The following is a 21,950-nucleotide window of genomic DNA, read 5'->3' on the forward strand; positions in this document are numbered from 1 at the left end:
TTGCAAACCTTTAAAAACCACATTAACAAAAGCTTTTTGTTTAAGCTTTTTGACATAAGTATAGAAGGTAGTTTAGTTTTTTCTTAATGTCAACCTTGTAAGTTATTTAACAATAAAAAGAGATTTGATGTTTATGTTCAAATGTCCAATAAGGTACTTCACTAAAAAAAATATATTCATTAATAATACAGGATGGTCTCTGTGCTTTTAAGGTCAGTCAGATTGCTTCATTTGCATTTACAAAAGTCAATACATCAATTCAAAATATTTAATACTACTAAAATATTTGGGGGATTCAAACAGTCTGCTATTAGGTCGTATTGTCATAATATCCTAATACATTATTTTAGTTTAAACAATTTTTTGTTGTGTGCAACAAATAAAAAATATTTTTTGACAAAACAATAAACATACATATAGTTCAAAAAGTCTTATTATTTTAGAACTTTTTTGTTTGATACACAACAAAAGCGTGTTTAAACTAAAATAATATTTTAGGACAATATGACAATACGACCTATAGCAGACCGTTTGAATCCCCCAATTGTTGTTAATAATTCCCAAATTGCTCCCGGGTAACACAGTATAAGTAGACGAATCCTTATTTCTTAATACGTACTAATACCGTAGTTAAAATCCTTAGTTAGCCGACCGAGAGCAGAAGCATGTATCTCGTCGGATCGTACTCATTAGCTAGTCATAGTCAATAAGTTTGTAGTTAGCCGACAGAGAGCAGAAGAATTTATCTCCTCGGATAATAATAAGTTGTTAGCCTACTTACTTATTATCTATCTGTATCTGTTGCATTTAATTTATAATAGTTATCTCTTCAAATCCTATAAGTATTAGAAGCTTGGTCCATTAACAATGTTACAAATATAAAAGACAGCTCTGTGGTAAAGATGATTTCAAAGGAAGCAGAACTTTGAAGAACCTGGCCAGACTAAGCATATCCAGGATGAAAACAAAAACTTCATAACAACAGTATACCAGGCAAAAATTTATGGCATCGAAGCAGGCGCAATACGAATCGATGAATTAAATTTCGTGTCCTTGAACATTGATATTTTCGTGAAAAACTTTACATAAAACAAGTCTCTCGTAATGAGATCAACGTACTTTTATTCCCTGGCATAACTTAGACAACACTTTACAATCCACTTGTATCCTCTATAGTACGAAAAAGGACCGAGACTATCTGGACTCTTTGTAGAATCTTGATAATACTTCTTAGAGGTGTATTTACTTAGGGCTTATTTCTTAATGAAATAACTCCCCTATTTCTAAATATTAAATAAATCCCCAAAATTATTTTTGATTTGGCGTTCTTCGGCCGGTCACAAAGGATTTCCCATCTGGGGTGTATCAAAAAGCAGCATCACTTAGTAAAGATTTATTGCACTGCCGGGTGAAAAGGATTTCAGAAGATATCTGCTGTAATAGAAATCTTTACCAGGCCTCCGCCTAGATTTGAGAAGAGCAAAGATTTGATTTTATGATTTTTTGTCGTTATGTCCAAACAATTAAAATAATAGGAACTTAGGTCATATTTAGTTCGCTTAATTGTGGACTTATTTCATCCGAGACCTTCAGCTTTGTTCTTGTCGGATAATAGTTTATTGTTTGTTATAGCTCAATATTGTAGTAATATTAAGAGCGAGATAACTTATTAAAGGCCTTCGCCCGGCTGAAGGCCTGCAATACAGAAAATATGAATATAAACAGAAAAAAATAATGAAAACGTAAACTGTTACTGGGATCTTTGTTCCAAATGTATGTTTAAAGGTTTTGATAATAACAATTTCAAACATAAATAATAACAAGTCAATAGGTGAAAGCTTTTATATTGTAGTGTTAAACAAATTTTTTTCTGTGTAAATAGTTTGAAAATAAAAAAAGATCGTGCGAATATTAATAAATTTATTTAAAATTGAACAAAGTGAATTAACGGCCCAAAAAAATGTTGGAGATTTATTTAATTTTCTGTAATTGTGGAGTATTTTCATTATGAATTAATTCCCCAATTTTAAATATGAAAAAAATCGCAAAAAAATGTACTATGTTCCTAAATTTCGTTGTTGGTTTTTCATGTATAAAATTTTTAATTCATTCTCGGTTTGGGGACTTTGTTCGTAGCACCAAAAATAACATTTGAAAATAATATAAATTTAAAGTTCGACCTAGTGGTTCATTTTTTATTAAATTAACCATTCTGCATCCCTTGGATATGTGCCCTTCCTATGATCCTTTCGGTCAATATGACACAACATTAAAATATAAACAAAACTTCATATTTAATATAGGAAAATTATTTGGTTTGTTATTTTTTTATTTAGTATAATAAAAAGTAATGAAAACTAAAATAAATTAGCCCTTCCAGAAATAAATTAGCCCTTCCATAGACTTTGAACCACCGGCCATGGGAGTTGTATTCCATTTTCGGTCGGATATAGGTGGTATAAATAGTGAGGAGATCAGATGGCGTGAAGTAATACCTACACTCTTTAAGAAATCCGTGACACTTGAATGCTTCTTTGGACACTTGAAAAATGTGTTTAGACCAGCGGACATCACATTGTATTCTCATTCCCAGAACATCAATAGTGTCTGATTCCACAATATTTACACCACCCATAAATACAGGTTAAGCGACATGGTCTGTCGTTCGTTTATGTGTCAACCAACATACAACACTGATTCTTGCGAGCGTTGAAAGTGACTCTATTCGCACGACCCCATTCAGAGATTGTCCCGAGTAAGGTATGTCTGCTTTTACACAGGGCAAGATTTCTTGCAGCGAGTCTGAGTTTATAGGAGAGAGAGGCGAGAAGAAAGAAGAGGGGTACACACTTGCTAATACTCAAGCATAGAATAATATATCCATAGAAGCGTTACTGAGAGGGAAAAAACCTAAGTCTGTTGTCAAAAACCTAAGTCGTGAGAATGTATTAGTACATAGTTTTGAGGTTGTATTGGTGCCTCTTTAATTTTCACCAGACACACAGAGTTCTATAAAAATGTATAAATTTTAATTTATTTAAATTTTGTTCTATTTTCAATACCAAAAATTGAATCTCTGTTCTATACAAAAATTAAGTGTCAAAAGTTAATAAAAAATATTTTTTTTCATTTGAGCAAAATTAATATGTCCTGCAAAGTATTCAAAAAAATTGCCAAATATTGTGTAGAAGTGTAATAAAGTGGTTCGGTCTGTATTTAGTGGGAAAATCAAAGTTAAAATTTCAAGTACTTTGATGTGTTTAATTCTCTCACAAGTATGTTGAATTCACATATCACAAATACGTGTGAAGAGAATAATTATTGTTACTCTCAGTTAGGCCTCTAGTAACTAGAGTCTAGTAACTAGAGGCCCAACTGAGAGTAGTAGCTACTAGAGTCTAGTTGTACCCTTTGCTGGCAAGTCTCTTCAATTCTCTTTTGTTTTCTAATTTTCACTAAGGCGCCTCTTTAGAATTTGACATACAAAATTGAACACAGACTTGCTGTGTGTATGAATGGCAAATGTTGCTGTCATAGACAATAACTAGATAAGTAACTGAGAGCCAAAAACCTAAGTCTGTTGTCTAAAACCGAATTCATGAGAATGTATTGCATTTATTTTGTTATTGTATCACCCGTATGTGTGAAAAGAGAGTAATTTTTCAATATATATTACTCTCTCCTTCCGTTCTATGTGTTTATTCTATGGTTGCTGTCATCTGTTCATCAGAATAATAAGAAGTAGAGTAGGAGAAAGAACGGAGCGTTGCGGTACCCCTGAATTTATCTTGTTTAATGAGATCCCATCTATAACAACTCGTATAGTGCGATCTCTGAAAAAGCTCCAAAAGCAATAAGTTTTTATAACACACACTCTATCGAATGCCTTGGAAATATCTAGAGCCACCATTTTACTTTCGCCAAAAATGTGACTGGAACGACACCATTTTTCCGATGGGAAGGCTAGCAAGTCTCCCGTAGTCAATGTAAGCGATTTCATTGATTATTTGACTGAAAAAATTATTAATCGATTATTCTGAATGAAGATGAACTAAATTATATTTAATAGGAAAAGAAATGGAAATTTGTGGAATTAAACTTGCAATATCGCTTACACACATTTAAGGGTATTAAATGTGTGTAAATGGTGTTTTGAAATGTGGAGGGGAGAGGAAAAATTTAAATTTAATTATTTAATTATTTACTTTTAAAATCATAGTTTTCGTTCCTGTAATGGATAAATCAAAGTTTCGCGTTCATATCTTATAGTTAAGAGGAAGTTTGCGTTTGAAAACAAAAATTGGGTCAAATTAATCCAAGGAGTGCAGAAGGGTTAACAAGATCTTAGACTGAATATAAAATAGTGTTATTAGGACCTTCAACAAATGCAGCAAGTTATTTAATAATATAACCTAAATAAACCAACTTAAAACGTGGATCGTTATTTATAGGGTCTTTGTAAGCACAATACGCAAATTATTATTGTTGAAATTATGACAATACTGTCAGTTTATACAAACCTGATTTTTTTGAAATTTTTACCAAAAAAAGTAAATAATAAAGACATTTTGGGGAGTAAGAGACAAAAAATATGACATATTAAAAAAGAAACAAATAACAGAATTATGATAAAATGTGACACATGTTACAAAATGTAGCCAAAACGTTAGATAAAAGAAAATATGTGTATTTTTCAACAATTTTGATTTAAGGATGAACAAAACAGCAACATCAATTTATTTGTAGTTGTTTTCGTTTATGGAATAGGACATAAGGATTAATAATAAACAAAAAACAGCAGGTGTACACATTTTAACCAAAGGAGCAAAAAGGAAATAAAATAACAGCAAAATAAATAAATAAATAAATAAATACATGTATAGAGGATAAGCAAACAAATAGAAAAAAATAAATTGTGGCAAACGGATTTGCAAACAAAAAGACACAACAACAAAACAACGTCAAAAATGAATTTGAAACGCAAATAAAATAGAATAAATACAATAGACAATTGAGGCCACAAATGCAGTTGGTGATTGCAAACACATGTGTGAGGCAACAAAATTGTTATGGTAGTGGGTGAGGGTGACAGGATTCGGACAATTTAAAAAAAAAAAAATAACAAGAAAGAGAAAAGGTAAAGTTGTGTTATTTATATTTGGTTGATTGTCATTTCCAAAAAGAATAACGGTTTTTTTAAATAAAACAATGTTGTATTCGCCATCGTCATTGTTATTGTTATTATCATAATCATTTGTTGTTTTTGTTTTTTTTATTAAATATATATATATATAGTATATGTTTTGTAGTTGTTGGTTTTTCATTGTTGTCCATGTTTTTGTTTTATGCCATATTTTGTCATGTGTATAAACATCAACCATTTTTAGCAACATGGATGGGCATGTGTGCATTAAACGGGAAATAAAGCGACAAAAACAAAAGTCCGCCATAAACAAACACACAAACATATACATGTACATACACACATACAGTTATTTTTTCCCAATGTTTGTTTACGTTTTTACGTGACGTTTTTCCATCCGAAATGTGTCAAAAAAATTTTATGTTTTTATGTTGACGTTTGCAGTTTTGGTTATTATTATTTTATTTTGGGGGAAAATTATTTATCACACAAACACAAACAAACACGTGGAGATAGAAAAATTCATCAACACATATTCACATTTATATTTTTATGGAAAAAATAAGATTTTTTTGTTAAACATTTAAAATTTTTTGTTTTGTTAATATTTATGTTAAAGTTTTGTTTATGTTTATTTTTTCACGTTTCGATTTTAACATCACAAAAGGCGTGCCGTTATTGTAGTTGTTGAGAATTTATTAACAAAAGGACAAAATGAATATATTTTTTTTGTTGTTGTTTATTATTTGTTTTTTTTTGCATTTCATGTTAGTGGAGCGTATCGTAGCGTATGTGTTGACATGGCATAAAAGCGTTAATATTATTAATATCCATTGTTATTTTTTGATTTTTATTTTATGTTTATATGTTTGTTGTAATTTTTTCATTTAAAATTTTATATTGTTAGTTTATTAATGTTGTTGTTTGCATGTTGATTGTTTGTTGATTGCACCAGAAGGACATATGAAAAGATACAAATAGAGATTGAAATGATAGTGTTTGTTAGTAAAATATTTATTACATACATATGTATATTGAATTTTATTTAATTATGATTTTTTTTTGTATGTGTATATGTATAATAAATATTTAAAAAAAAACAATAAAAAATAGCAAATTAATTAAATTTAATATGAACTAAATACTAAGTATTACTTTTAAAAAAAATTATTTTTATCAGTAGACTGTTTAAATGAGTTAAAAACTTGAGGGGAGAATCAATGAATTTTTTAAACCTACATTATTTTTCAATTATTTTAGCGAAATTTTTGGCATACCAATATATAATAATTAATATAATTGGAATATAATTTTATTAGGTCATTTGGAGTCAAAAACATTACGCACCAACACCAATTTCTAAAATAAACCAATTTTTTTTTCTCTGAAAAATTATATAAATAATTTTATATTTTTTTTGCAAGTGTGGGGGATACTTTCCTTATTTAAAAATTGTATTTTGAAGTATGTTCGCAGTTATTATTTAAATAAAATATATTGTTATTCAAAATAATTGAAAATATTTAATGAAAAACTTTATTGCGAAAAAGTAATTTCACATTTTTTAAAACTCTATGTGACTATTTATGCAATGCGAATTTGCGTATTTGCAAAAAATGTCAATAGTTATATCCCTAATGTTATTTTGATCTGTGCAAATTAGTCATAACTCCCATATAAGACCCGCTTCCGAAAATCACTTTAACATGCATAAATCACCTAAAAATGTTGGTATACACATAAAATTCAACATAAATAACTTTCATACAGACATTAATCACACTACCTAATTTCAGGGTGATCGGTCCATTATTGATCATAGCTCCCATATAAGACCCATTTTGAAAATCACTCAAGAATATATTTTTTTTTGAAATTTTAAAAGAAAAATGTTTACTTAGTGTAGGGTACTATACTTTCTTACTTGTTTTTAAACTTGCGATCTGTAGTGTTATTACAAGAAATTTGGAAAGTGATAGTGAGCAGATTTTTATATTTAAGGAAACTAACCCCAATATACGCTTCTCAATGTGGTGGCATAGTATATACACGCAGAGTAAAAACATGATAGCAACATTTTCATTGCGATCAAATTATTTTCCTAATTGCCTCATATGACTATCACAATAAAATTATTATAATTTTAATCATATCTTAAGCAAAACCTTTTTGATTTGAAAATTTTATATTTTATATTATAATGTTACATGGTCGTCAGTTGTAAAATGTATTTCATTGTTGTTCCTAACATTTGAAATTGTTCCTACAAAAATAATTAAATTTTTTAATTAAATGACGCTAAAGTTCAAACATATTAGCTCTGTTCATTAACTGAAAGTTGTTACTAGTTAGTAACAATTGTTACTGGAAAAGCGTTCATTAACTCAAAAAACTTGCAAGTAGACAGTGTTGTCAGATTAGGGGATTTTTCCCCAAATTGGGGATTTTATTTTGTAAATGGGGATAAATAATTGGGTTTGGGGAGATGGGGAAGAGTTGGGGCAATGTTGTATGTTTTTGGGAATTTTGGAATCTTTTTGGGGATTTTTATTTTAGTTTTTATTTTTACGTTTTAATTTTCTATTTAATTTATGTAGTATATACGATTTAATATGTAATGAAGAACTAAGATTAAATGAAATGATTTATGACAAAATACATCTATGTCTCGTTTCGCTAGCAGTAAGAATTAAAAAGCTATCAATAATTGCGGGTTTCATCATACTAGTGAATGGTATGAAATAATCGATTTTCGACTTTTCGATCAACCATTTTCATATCGATTTTTACAGTCGATCAATCGAACCGTATTAACCGATTTTTTAATAATCGATCTGCGTTATATGTACAAAAATTTTGTGAAAAAAATTTAGTAGCACTTTTTATACAAATTTCTTAAGTTTGAAAAATAAGGTCCTCCGTCAATATTTTCCGCTGTCAGCTGAAGATTAATATATTGTAAAATTTTATGAAAGCAAAAAAGTAGACAATGCTAAAAATTCCGGAATTTTATTTCTATTTCGATTAATTGTCATCAAAAATCGATTTCAGCATAAAAATCGGAGTATATAATCGATCACGAAAAAATCGTTTTTAGACCCTGAAAATCGATTTCGACCATAATCGTAATCGATTTACCATTCACTACATCATACCTAAGTTTAGATTCAATGGATTTGGGATACGATTTTGAAGAAGAAATTAAAAATCAACCTTTGTTTTTGTCGTTTAAAATAAAGAAGACGTGTTTTTATGTAAATTCTATAACAGGTAGTGAATCAACTTCATATTTAACTTATAAAATTGGTCACTGTGAAAGTATTGTAGTACAAATAAACTACAAAGTAAAAAAATTAAACTATTATTTTTATTGGGGATTTTTGGGGATAGCACAAACTGATTTTTGGGGAATTTCGGGGATGGACATTTTAAAATTGGGGATAAGTCTCGAAACAAATCTGTGAACCCTGCAAGTAGAGAAAAAATCAAGAGCGTATAAATTTTAGAGAGTGTTCTCTCGTTGCAAACCATTGTAGAATAAGCAAGGTACAATTATTAGAAAGTATGTTCTCAATTATACATTCCCTATAACGTCAAACAAAAGAAAATTAAAAAATATAAAAAGGAAATGCCAAAAAAAAATAATTGAATTAAAATTTTTATTACAAAAATTTACTAACAATTGAAGAAAAACTATATTTTTTTTAATAAGTGTTTATAATTTCAGTTAAAACGTAACAAATTTAAAAATATCGCGGTAACAAATTAAAAAAAAGTTAAGTGATTAAATACATAGTTTTACGTTTTAGGGGTGAACATTGGAAACTCTCTCTAATAATTGTACCTGGTAACTGATTGTACCATGGTTGAAAACTATTACAAGTTCTATTTTGAACTCGTAATAGTTAGCAGCTTATACTTCATATGTTTTGTGTTATTGTTTATTTATTTACAATTTTATTTTTGTAGTTAAAATATGTAAAAAATAGAATTTTCAATAAAATTGAAGAAAATGTGAGTATTTATACATTTTAAAAGGAATAAAATAAGAACATTGTGTGTATAAAACAATTGTTACTGGAAAAGTGTTCATTTACTTTTTACTATTTTTGAGAATTTAAGAGAGTAATTTTGTAAATTTTGATTTTATTCTCTCGTTGCAAGTATTTACTGGGAAAGTAAATGAACAGACCTATTGTGTATAGTGTTTTCACTAATTATTTTCAGTATAATAATTTCATATTTATACAAAATATTTTATGTTTAGGAAGACATTATCATTATATCTATATAAAAGGCAAAAAGCGTCATTTGATAATAAGAACTAGAAGCTAAACGACGTTTAAAATACAAATTAAAAATGAATGGAATTAAACTCAAAAAACATTATTAGAAAATAAAACGGAAGACATGAGTTACGATAAATTTATAAAATACGGTAAATATAAAGTACATATTTTCATTTATACACATTCTTATATTTTTTAAATTTGTGCAGCAAAAGGTGTCTACAAAATTCCATCGAATGTGGAAATTGATATTTTAAACAACAACTTTATACTAAAGCCGTATTATGTTCTATATACACTTGAACAGTATATAAATTCAGTTGATTTTGTTCTTGAAATAATAAATAATAATTAGGTAAGTGTTTGTCAATTCAAAAAAAAAAGTTTTAACAAATTTTAAATTTTTTTGTTTGTTGGTCATTCCTTCTTTTCAAGTGTAAACTCCACCTTCTAACTACACAGTACATAAATTTTTTCAAGAAATACCATTTAATGGAACAGTGAACTACAAATGCACTCTCAATATGGAAATGTTAATGAAGGGAACACATATTTAGCAACGCAACAAATGTTGGCAGATCTTCCATCAATAAAAGTAAACGTATTTACTTTTATAAATTAAAAAAATTTTATCAAAAATTATATTTCTTCTAGGAAATTAGACTCAGTGAAGTTAAGGAAGTACAGCAAACTAATAATTTGGAAAATAAACACCGTACAAATTTCGCCAAAACAATAATATTATTGATTTTAAATCGTGATTCCAACATAATCATGTATGTATTCGATTCACAATACTATGCATATCGTATTGAATATGAAGACATTTTTTTATCAATTAATGTATAATCATTCTGATTTAATTGCATTAATTTGTACAGCAAAAAAGTTTTTAAAAATAATGTGTAATAACTTTAGTGATGTTTGTTAAAATATAAAGAGTGTTATTTTAAATAAATTTATGTTGAATATATGTTTCTTCCAAATATTTTGTATTATTATTGGAGGGACCATATTAGAAAAATAGACCATATAATGGTAAATCGAAAGGGCTGTGAGGATCAAATTATTATAAAAGTAAAACCATATTATGATGGTTGTGATCATTTTAGGATAAAAAATTTAACAAAAATTTTATCAAATTATTATTGTGAGAATCATGTTACAGATCCTTACGGACAATATTATGATAACTTATAAGAATCATATTATGTTCCTCATTGCGAAATATTTTACATGTTTGTCATGAAAATAAAACCAATCATTAATGATAGTTTCAGATTCTGGTTCCCATAACTATGTTTTTTCTTTGCGTGTACATAGCATTTTCAACTTGTTTTAAATTCTAATAATGACAATTTTACCTTTAACTAGTCAAATCTTAACACACTAACTATAATCTGTAATTTAAGAAAAAACCTTTAAATTTTTAATTAATTTCCTAGTTTAATGAAATCTAAATAACTCTTTAGATAATTTTCCATACATATTTTTGAGAAAATAATTTTTTCCCAACTGCTTATAGGTATACTTGTGTATTAAATAAAGTTGGGAAATATTTTAATTTCAATTAAATGTGTATTCGCTGATTTATTATATTTACAATTTTCAACATCAAAGGATATTGAGCAAATAAAATCCGAAGGGGGAAATGTACAATTTTATTCACCTGTCAAAAGCATTCATTCAATGATTATGATGATGGTGGTGCCTATGTTGCTAACTAAACAACATCTATTTCGCACTAATTTAAAATATAATCATTTGTTTCTAAAGGAAAAAAAAAATTATATATTAACGCGATATTTGTTTACACATATATATGACATTAAGGGTGTAACGATATTAGTAGGTCCTATTTATTTGTGGTAGCCTATAGGGTAATTAATTATAACTAATATTAAGGGTCCTCATGTAAACGCTTAAAAGCCTCGTAAACTGTGCAATCTGTGCATTTTTACACTCTCGCAAATGAAATGTCAAAAAATGTATGGAAATTCGTTTGCACAACTCCGATAAGTTTGCGCGACAATTTAGACTCGCAAACTTGAATTTATTGTGCATTTGATGAATCAGCTGCTTTTGTTTACTTTTATTTATAAGAAATAAAAATCAAATAAAATATAAAAATTTTGTGCATGTGAAAATTGTGTAACTTTGGAACAGAATGATTGTATTAGAATTATTATTACTAGAACATAAACAAAGTCCTCCAAACTATGTATACCACCGTTTGTTCCAAAGATTTAACTTTCATTCAACATTTTAAAATTAAAATTTATACAATTTGAAAAAAAATTATTAAAGCTTTTGTTGAATTTATGTATTTTTATTTAAATTTTCTGTATAAACTTGCACAAAATTGAAAAGGTGGGTTCATGAAACATGTCGCGCAACTTTGCCCATTTGCACAAATAGGAAACTTAAGCGTTTAAATGAGTACCCTTATTATTTTCAAACAATCTATTTCACTTAAACGCCTTTTCAGCAAGCATCTATATTTTTTATATTTTGGAAATATTGAAAGCTAAACAAATATTGATATTTGTAAAAGAATTCTATGATATTTAAAATACTTATTTTAATATATTTTCTTAAATTTTAATGCGCCACATTACAAAGAGATTTTTTTGGGAATTTTTTGTTTATGAAATCAAACAAGTAAAACCATTTATCATACAACTGGGGGATTCAACCCGTCTACTATTAAGTCATATTGTCATAATGATGACACTTTAGTTTGAAACACTACAACAATTTTTTTAAACTATATATTAGGACATTATGACAATATGACATAATAGAAGACCGTTTGATTACCACAAATAAATGTTATGAGAAATGTTCTATCCCTAATGTACACACGTTTGTATAGTACAAACAAAAATATATTATTATAAATAATAAAACAACTTGTATTTACTGTTTCTAATAATCATTAGCACAAACATGGATTGAATATAATCACCAACATAAATTATTCGTGGAAAATACAGCAAAAGTAATATGCTACAATAATTTTACATGCTAAGACTTTTTTTTATATATTTTTAATTGGAATGTCATTGAGTTCTGAAGTTACTGTAGATTTGCATTACATTTTTCAAAGAAAAAAAATGCTATTTCAGAATACTCAAGGACTAAGGAAACATTTACATTACAGAAACACAAAACATACAATAACCAAAAGAATTGTTTCATTATCAGCTGATCGTTAACTTCAGTCTATCTCAATAAACTAAAGTAAAAATACGATTAATCACTGAAATTCTCAGCTGTGCCTTGAGTTGGGTGAAAAAAATTCGGTAATTTCTATCGTAATGCTTCTTTATTAATTGATTTTCTGTTGCTGGAACCGAAAAAATCCATGGATATAATGGAATCATTTAATTAGAACAAATTTGCTCATCAAAATTAATCTGAATAATGTAACTTTAGGAAGAAATACCCGAAAATTTCCAAAAAAAATTTTCCCGGAAAAATTTTCAAGCGTAACCTTAATGCATATCAAATTAATTCAAATGTAAATTAGTTTTCAGCCAAAATTATTTAATGGTGTTTATATAATTAACTAGCTGCCTCCTTTTCACTTGTCTCTTATTAAGAAAAGTGAAAAGTGAAAAGGAGGCAATACATTAGAAATTAAAATTTCCGAATTTTTGATTTTTATCTTTACAAACCATCTCGATTCGAATAAAAAAAAAAGTCGGCCAAATTAATGCAGCCATTTTGCCATTACATACATGGACCATTTCATTATACCCTACACCACCATATTGGGGAGCAGATGTTTGTAACGCCCAAAAATATTAGTCTAACACCCAACTTAAAGTATACCGATCGACTTAGAATCACTTTCTGAGTTGATTAAACGATGTCCGCCTGTCCGTCCGTCCGTCTGGCTGACCATGTAAACCTTGTGCGCAAAGTATAGATCGCAATTTTGAAGATATTTGAATAAAATTTGGTACACATAAATTGTTCGGCACAACAACAAAGCCTATTGAAATTGGCGCATTATTTCACCTAGCCCCATACAAATTTCCTCCCGAAATTAGATTTTATCGATCATAAATGTTTAATTTATATATGTAGCTACACAAATTTCGCTCCAAATAAGTTTTATATATACAAAATTTATGTCACCAAATTTAATTATGATCGATCCATAATTAGTCATAGATCCCATATAAGACCCGCTTCCGAAAATCCCTTTAAAGTGCATAAATCTCTTAAAAATAGTGGTATACGCACAAAATTCGTCATAAATAACTTTCATATAGACACAAATCACACAACCAAATTTCACGGTGGTCGGTCTATAATTGGTCATAGCTCCCATATAAGGCCCACTTCCGAAAATCACTCACGAATATAAATTATTGATATTTTAAAAGAAATAGGTTTTTGCTCATTTATTTGGTGTAGAGTATTGGTACCGTGAAATAACTCCCCACGAAAAAATGAAATAACACCCAACAAATTTTTCATACAACTTGGGACTTATTTCATTATGAAACAACTCCCAATGAAATTTTTATTGGGTATTATTTCATTTTATTTTGGGAATTAGGAGTTATTTCACTGTATTGGGAGTTATTTAATTTTTGATGGGTTCTACTTAGCAAAACCAGAACCCATAAATATATAGCCAAATTTTGATACACCCCGGAGGAGAAACCATTAGCGAAGCCAGTTTTTGATACTCCCCAGAGGAGAAAACCTTAGCACACGGCCGAAGACCGACAATGCAAAAAACTGTTCTGAACGAAATCAGTTTTGATACAATCCCGAGGAGAAAACCTTAGCGCACGGCCAAAGGCCGGTAATGCAAAAAACTTTTCTGAGCGAAGCCAGTTTTTTACACATCCCAGAAGAGTAAAACTGTGCGCTACGCCATAGGCCCGTAATGCAAAATATGTTTGGTAAGCGAAAAATAGTTTCACTATTTTTTCATTTCTATTGGGATTTACTTCATTGGGAGTTATTTCTCTTTTTTGGGACTAATATTTTTAAAATTATGAAACCGCCGATTATTGGGAGTAATTTCATTTTACCCTTTGGTAGTTATTTCATTTTTCAAGTTTGGGAATTATTTCATTTTTGATGGGAATTATTTCATTGGAAGTTATTTCATTTGGGAGCTATTTCACGGTACCTAGGGTATTACATGGCTTACCATGGTCGGTCAACCATACTTTCTTACTTGTTTTTATATATGAGGAGCCGCATAACAAAAGGTGTTTTTTCGAATTTTTTTACAAATTGATTTTTTGGTATTTTAATAATATTTGGGTTGAAATTTTCTAGGAAAAATCAATTTCCCAAAATTTTTTAATTATCAAAAAAGTACCTTTTGTTCTGCGGCTCCTCGTATGATGGTCAATTCACAAGGTCTGTTAGCATGTCATATTATCATAATGTCCTAATATTTTGCAATGGTTTAAAGATGTTGTTATTGCATTTTAAGCAAAAAATGTCCGAAAGTAATATTACTCTTTATGCTATGTTTAGTGTGTTGTCGTAACCAACCAGCAGAGACCAGCGCCGAACGCCTAAGAGTCGGTAAAGCCGAGCCGCCGAGTCTTGAAATATTAGGACATTATGACAATATGACATGATATGAGATCTTGTGAATATACCAATAGATTATATATGCGCCTACATATCAATATATGTATACGTAAATATTATGAAATGTAATTACAAAGTTTTTGAAAATTATGTACAAAAAAAAATCTATTCACGTGCTTTGACAAGTTGATTTTGATAAAGTGTCAGGATGTTGAATTTGATTGATGTATAATGTAAATTATAATACAAGGTAATGATTTAAATATTTTAATTAATTGATTTGTTATAAAACATGGAAATACTCTCTGTACAAATAAATCAATATAAACCAACATATTTGTATTGATAAGCATGTACTCGTATTTGCAATAAATTGAAATTAACTTCAAAATAAATTGGTATTAGGAATTTTATATGACAACAAAATAATTATTTATATATAGGCATGTAATAATAATATATACTTATGCATTTGCATTTGCAGGTACTTTCATATTCATATGCATAATTATATATAGGCATGTAATAACAATATATACTTATGCATTTACATTTGCAGGTACTTTCATATTCATATGCATAAATGTCTAGAATTTGCAAAATATCATTCATTCATTCATTCATTTAGTTCAGTCATCTATATATTTATGTATTTACGTACATTCATATAAATATTTATATGTATGGTTTCCACTTTTTATATTTGTTAATTTATGCATACATAAATAATGATATTTGATTTCCAAAGATACATATTTCTATTTATGTATGATTTTTCCACATCAGACCAAATAACAAATATACTTTACACTTTAACTCACAGCATAAATGCATAAATACTCGTACTTTATACAAAAAACCAACAATCATTAATGACTTGTTCACATTTACATAGTACATACATAAAAGTAAATAATTGCTAGAACTTTTAATGAAACCAAAGTGTAAACTTAATCAAACCGTAATGAAATGTTAATAATTGAAAATTATAAATATATGTATCTATAGAGGTTAGTTATTTAATAAGTGTGATTGGTGTATACGATTGAATATTCGAAAAGCGGTAAATATTCGTATGTGGATACCTTTACACAATGAAACTAAATACTTATATCAAATTAATGAAAAAAAGTCTTTGAGTTTCAAAGACCATAACTTTAAGAGGTGAAAGGTTAGTAACCTAAGATTTTGGAATAACTGTTTTTTTTTTGTTCTATGTTATACAGATATGTGCAGGGCAACCAAAAATATGCTCTAAAAAAAGTGTTTTATGCGCATAAAATATGCACTTAAAAACGAAAAATATGCTCTTAAAATATAAAAAATATGCACTTAAAAATAGTTGGTTGTTGTTTGATTTCAAAATTTCATAAAAAAATATATATGAAGTAAATAAAATATTGAGCTCATAAATTAAAATTGGTTATTATAGGATTAAATATCGATTTTAGGGAATTTGGCACTACATGAAAATAGTTATATTCAATTCATTTTATTATATTTAGAAATAAATTACTATGTGTTTACTTAAGTTTTAAAATTTTTTAACTAAATCTTTGTTTTAGATTTCCGAGTTTCTTAGACAATCATAATCAATTGATTTGTCTCATCTTTTAAACTGCTTAATACTTCAAACGTTTTTTTTAGTAATTAGTGGCATAATATTTTACATTCTCAATGCATGTGTCCCAATGTTTATAGGATCCCTACTGAGGATGTACCCAATAAGTTTCTCCAAATGTTTCTATTCTATATTAAGCGTTAAAAGCTTTTTTATCATTTGAATAATGTTTCAAAAACTCTGTGAATAGCGTGTAATTTTTTGGTAAAAAATTGCAAAGGATTTTGGAGCATTCATCATGTATCTAGATTAACATCTGAATTCGGCTTCTAAAATTTAAATAGAATTATAAAAGAGCCTTACAATAGTGGAATGATTAGTTCTATTTAAGACTGCGGCAATTAAAAAAACTTTTTGTTCAAGTTTTATCACTGGGACTCAAAATACCGTGACATTTTCGATTTCTTAATAATTTTTTTACAAATTGTGTAAATATATCAACGGGTTTTGAACGCGAGATTTTCGATAGATCTTAATATTCTGAACGTCTGTTGAATACTTGTTTGATTTTACATTAGTGGTAAACTATTAATGCCCAAACTGTCTCAATCACAAGCTGACTAAAATTCCTTTTTTTAAATGTATCCAACAATTTTTTAAGAAGTTGCACATAATAACATACAATTTTGGAATTTTCTTTTAATTTTTTTACGTATTTTTACTATTTGTTAAATTTTAATATTTGTGTGTATATTTTTAATTTAATTGAAATATATGAAAACTAAGCTCCCTTAAATCAACGAAAACTCTGTGAATATAAGCGATTATGGGTACTCTATTTTTTTTATTTAAGTAACTTAGGCCAATTATCATTGGACCTTAACAAAATAGTAAAATATAGAAATGAAAAATTACAATACAAACAATAAAATTATATAAGGAAAATAAAATAATGAAAACTAAAAGATAATATCCAACAAAAATATGCAGTTATGAGTTAAATATGCAAAAATATGCTATAAAACGCAAAATATGCTAAAATATGCAGTAAAGGGCAAAATATGCAAAAATATGCGCTAACAAATCGATGCCAAAATTCTTAAAATTGTCTGAAACGGATAAATACTAACTCATATGTTTATACGACGCACAGCAAAAAATATGATATTGCATATTTTTGGTTGCTCTGGATATGTGTCACTGAAATAATAAATACAAGTTTTATGAATTTAGGTTTTTAATTTCCCTACCTTTTTTGATTCCCGGGAATCGCAAAATTTTTTTTCTACATTCCCGGGAACCCGGCTGTAAATTAGGAATATTATAGCCAAATTTTATATAAAAACATAGTGTTATAATCATTATATATCAGAGCTTCAAATTAATAAATACAATTTGAACTTAATTCATTAAAACCTCAATCCGTAATTAAAAAATGTCAGCCTTTCATTCCATATATTTTGAAGTCAATTAATAACAGAATTTATTGAAACTTTGAATCATAGAGAATAGATATAGAGCGGAAACTATCCTGTCAAAGACCTAACTAAGTTGTCAAAAACCTAATTGGTAAGAATGTATTAGTAGAGTAGATGTAAGATTATTTTTAATAATTTTTTTATGTCTTTTATAGTTTCCGCTCTATGTTTCTCTAGGCTTTGAATTTAATTAGCTACATCTAGCAGTGTTCCGTATGTTTAGTACTGCAATAGTCGGCAATGCAGTGCACAAAAATGTTTTACAAAAAGGCAAGATTCTATAAATTTTCTGTTTGTTGTTGATTTTGAAATTTTTAGAAAAAATTATTATTTTTGGCCGGGTGCCCCTCATGACAGAAAAAAAGTGTCAAAACTAGGTGGAGTGGTTTGTTTATATGAATATGAAACTTATTCGTAATGAATTTTATTTGGATACTAATATAATTCAGAGATGTATGCACATTAATGATAGACTTTAAGAAATATGTTAAGATACGTTAACATTGTTTAATTATTTGTGTGTAGTTGCGGTTATCAGGAAAGGAGGGGAGCTTATTGCTAACCTTTTAAAATTCTTATTTTAGCAACACCAAGTTTTATATTGCTAGCTCCCTTGGTAATAATTTTTGCCGCAATTTTGTCTTTTCCACACATAGTGGTGTGGATATAAGTACATATGAGGGGCCGCAGAACAAAAGGTACTTTTTCGAATTTTTTTACACATTAATTTTTTTGTGGTATTTTTATAATATTTGAATTGAAATCTTCTAGAAAAAATCAATTTCCCAAAATTTTAAAATTTTCACATAAGTAACTTTTATTCTGCGGCTCCACATATGTATATTTGCTTATACATACAAATATAATCATATAATAAATACATCAGTTTTTAATTTAAAAATTCTCTTTTGTTGATTAATTTTTTTTTCTGCTGCATTTATACTGATATGCCTACATATATTTATTCTCAGATTAAATTCATGAACGTAGGCGGTTTCCGGCAGAATCATATTTCCGCATGCAATTTGTACATTTGCATTTTTTCTTCATTCGTTTCTTTTTTTTACATTTAATTCAGTTTTATTGTGCTAAATGTATTTAATTTAACGCCTTTCATTGTTTTTTTTTTTTCAATGTTTTATGCAACTCTTTTTTTTTATTGTATTATTTCTTTATGTGAGTGTATGTAGTAGGGATTCGAATTATTCGATTTTTCTCTTGTTCGAATAAAATGAATAATTTGAATAAGAGATTTTAACTTGTTCGAATAATTCGATCGCACGTTTAAAATTAATCGAATTATTCGAATTATTTAAATTTGTTTAAAGAAAGTAAAGAATGATGTTTTGATGTCGGTTTTTTAATATTTTATTGTTAAAGAAAAGCAAAAAATAACGTTAAAGTTAACAATTCAAGTACTGATAATTCGAAAATAAAGTTCATCTTTAAATTTTTAACAGAAATATTCTGATCAGATTAACTCCCGAACAATCTGCAAAACAATTGACTAGCTAACCCTTTAGTTCCCGTTTTGGATCTATGCTTTACAAATACAATATAAACGTATTTAGAACTTTTTATGTCGTTCATTAATTCGGGCTTTAAATTGAGTAACTAATTCTTTAGTAAATTAATTATTCACTATTTCTAAATTATTTATAATGAATTGTATTATACATCAAGCTCTATCAACGTTGCCGAATCTTTGCTTAATGAAGTGGTCTTTGGGAATTACACAATAATGGGAATCTATACAAAGTTTGATATCATTGTCAGTGAACGTGGCTAATATGAAGTCAGTACCGCAATTCTGTAACTTTTTATACTTTCCTACCGATGTCGTTAAGTAACGAAAAATATCGGTTGCTTTAACGAATTTTATATTCACTATTTGAAGGTAACGATATCTCTCGGTAATACATTTTAACGACGAATATAGTTAAAAATATAAATGTCAATATTTTTAAAAATAAAAAATCTTAAAAATATTCACTATTTGTTCGTGTTTGCAGATAAATTCATAGTTGTGTGAATAAATAATCGCATTTATAGATAAAAATCACCCAAATATGTTCGAGAAAAACCTACTGAAAGCAAAAGAACAAGACTTTTTTTTCTAAAAATTAAAGTAACCCAGTGTAATCCATATGTCTATGCCACCACAAGTGATTATTGATTCAGAATTTAGATATGTGTTGTTATAAGGACAGTCGACAAATTCCGATGAATTTTCTTCTTAGAATACGGTATATTTTATATAAGTTTATACTCGTATCACATCGCCAAATATGGTTTAAAATGCTCACTAGGAAATTTGAATATAGGGATAAACATTATATACTCCAGAGATGTCTTAAGTATGGATATTATGCACCAAATAAAAGTTGCTCTTAACCCCTTGTGGACCAAGGCTTTAAATCTTTGAAAAGGTTTTATTTAATATTGAAAATAAGGAGTGCAAGTTACCGAAAGGGACCTACAAGGATCCGAAAGGGACCTGGTACCGTTGAGTCAGCATCAGCCAAAAGATAAAAAAAACTCATAGATTTTTGTTTAAAATTTATTAATATATTGATTAGTTTTGTAACTTTTATAACATTTTCTATTACAAGTCTATGTTATGGTATTTTACGAAACAGTGGCCCATAATCATAGTCAAAAATAAAGTACATTTTAAGAAAATTAAACTCGACTTTACTTAAGAGGTGACTTTAGGTCTATCATAGACAAGTTAAAGTATACTTCTGACGCTGAAGTCGACTCTAAATATAAAACTAGCTGAAGTTGTTTTTAACTCGTTTAACAACAGCATCTGCTGTTCTTCGCCGAGTAAAAAAGTTCGTCACAAAGTAAAAAATGTTTAAGTTAGAAGATATTGGTAGAGATTTTGCAATTATTCAACAGTTATCAATAAAATTAGTACCAAAATATCGTTATTATGATATTAATCTTATCTTTACCATTTTTCCTCAACAAACAACTTTCTTTCTTTAGATGTCCCGGTTACTTTTATTGTTTACGTTTTTTGGATTTTTTTTTAATTTTGTATGTCAGCTGTTCAGCGTTGCCACTTGTCTGTTTTTTATTGTATATTGTATGAAAACATTTTCTACATTTGCGGTGGCACCCAGTTAAAGTCGGTTCAATTTAAAACATACTTTAATTTTGACTATGGTTGCGAATTAATAAAAAGCTGGTTTTTATTTTAAAGTTGTTTTTAAAAAGAACCGACTTTAGTGTTTGACTATGATTATGGGCCAGTATTTTTTATCATTACAACATAAATAAACATCACAATGGGAACATGACATAATTCATCGTTATTTTGGGTAAGTGAGTAAAAAGGGTCAAAATAAGTTTTGTTTTCATTTTGTAAGCTTATAATTGTTATGGTACTTATAAGTACTATCGGTCGACAAAGGGTTAAAATTCGAATACTATTTTCTAAAATTAATGTCCAAATTTATCTTAAAAAGATAATTAAAGAATGTTAATTTTTATATTTAAAACTCAAATCAGTCCGTATCTAACAAACACAAAATAGTTGACCAATCGTACTTTCAAAGAACAACTTATTTTGAATATTTATGTTATAAAACTAACTCCTAAACAATTATCGTTATGGCTTAACTAGAACATTTTATTTGTCGTTAACCTACCGACAAATTTCGTTATCTACCGACTATTTTTAACGAAAATAATCGGTAAAATTTAATTCGGAATATCTCTTAACGATAAATATTGTTAACTAACGAATTTTGATTACTAAACGACAAAATTTTGTCGTTAAAAAGTTATAGAATTGCTGTACAGGCAGTGCATGATTGACGCATTTAAAAATACGCAAAAGGTTTATTACCATGTTAGACAAAAATGTTCAACGATGTTCAAAATCATGTATAAGA

The 21,950-nt window shown here is 28.1% G+C and overlaps 1 protein-coding gene across 1 annotated transcript in view; it reads right to left on the minus strand.

Moving 5' to 3' along the window:
• Positions 1-21,950, minus strand: part of LOC135952873 (basement membrane-specific heparan sulfate proteoglycan core protein) — a 111,796-nt gene that overhangs the window by 61,655 nt on the left and 28,191 nt on the right. The gene's annotated exons all lie outside the window — the stretch shown is intronic.

This window comes from Calliphora vicina, chromosome 1 (genome assembly GCF_958450345.1).
Source record: "Calliphora vicina chromosome 1, idCalVici1.1, whole genome shotgun sequence".
Classification (NCBI taxonomy): Eukaryota; Metazoa; Arthropoda; class Insecta; order Diptera; family Calliphoridae; genus Calliphora; species Calliphora vicina.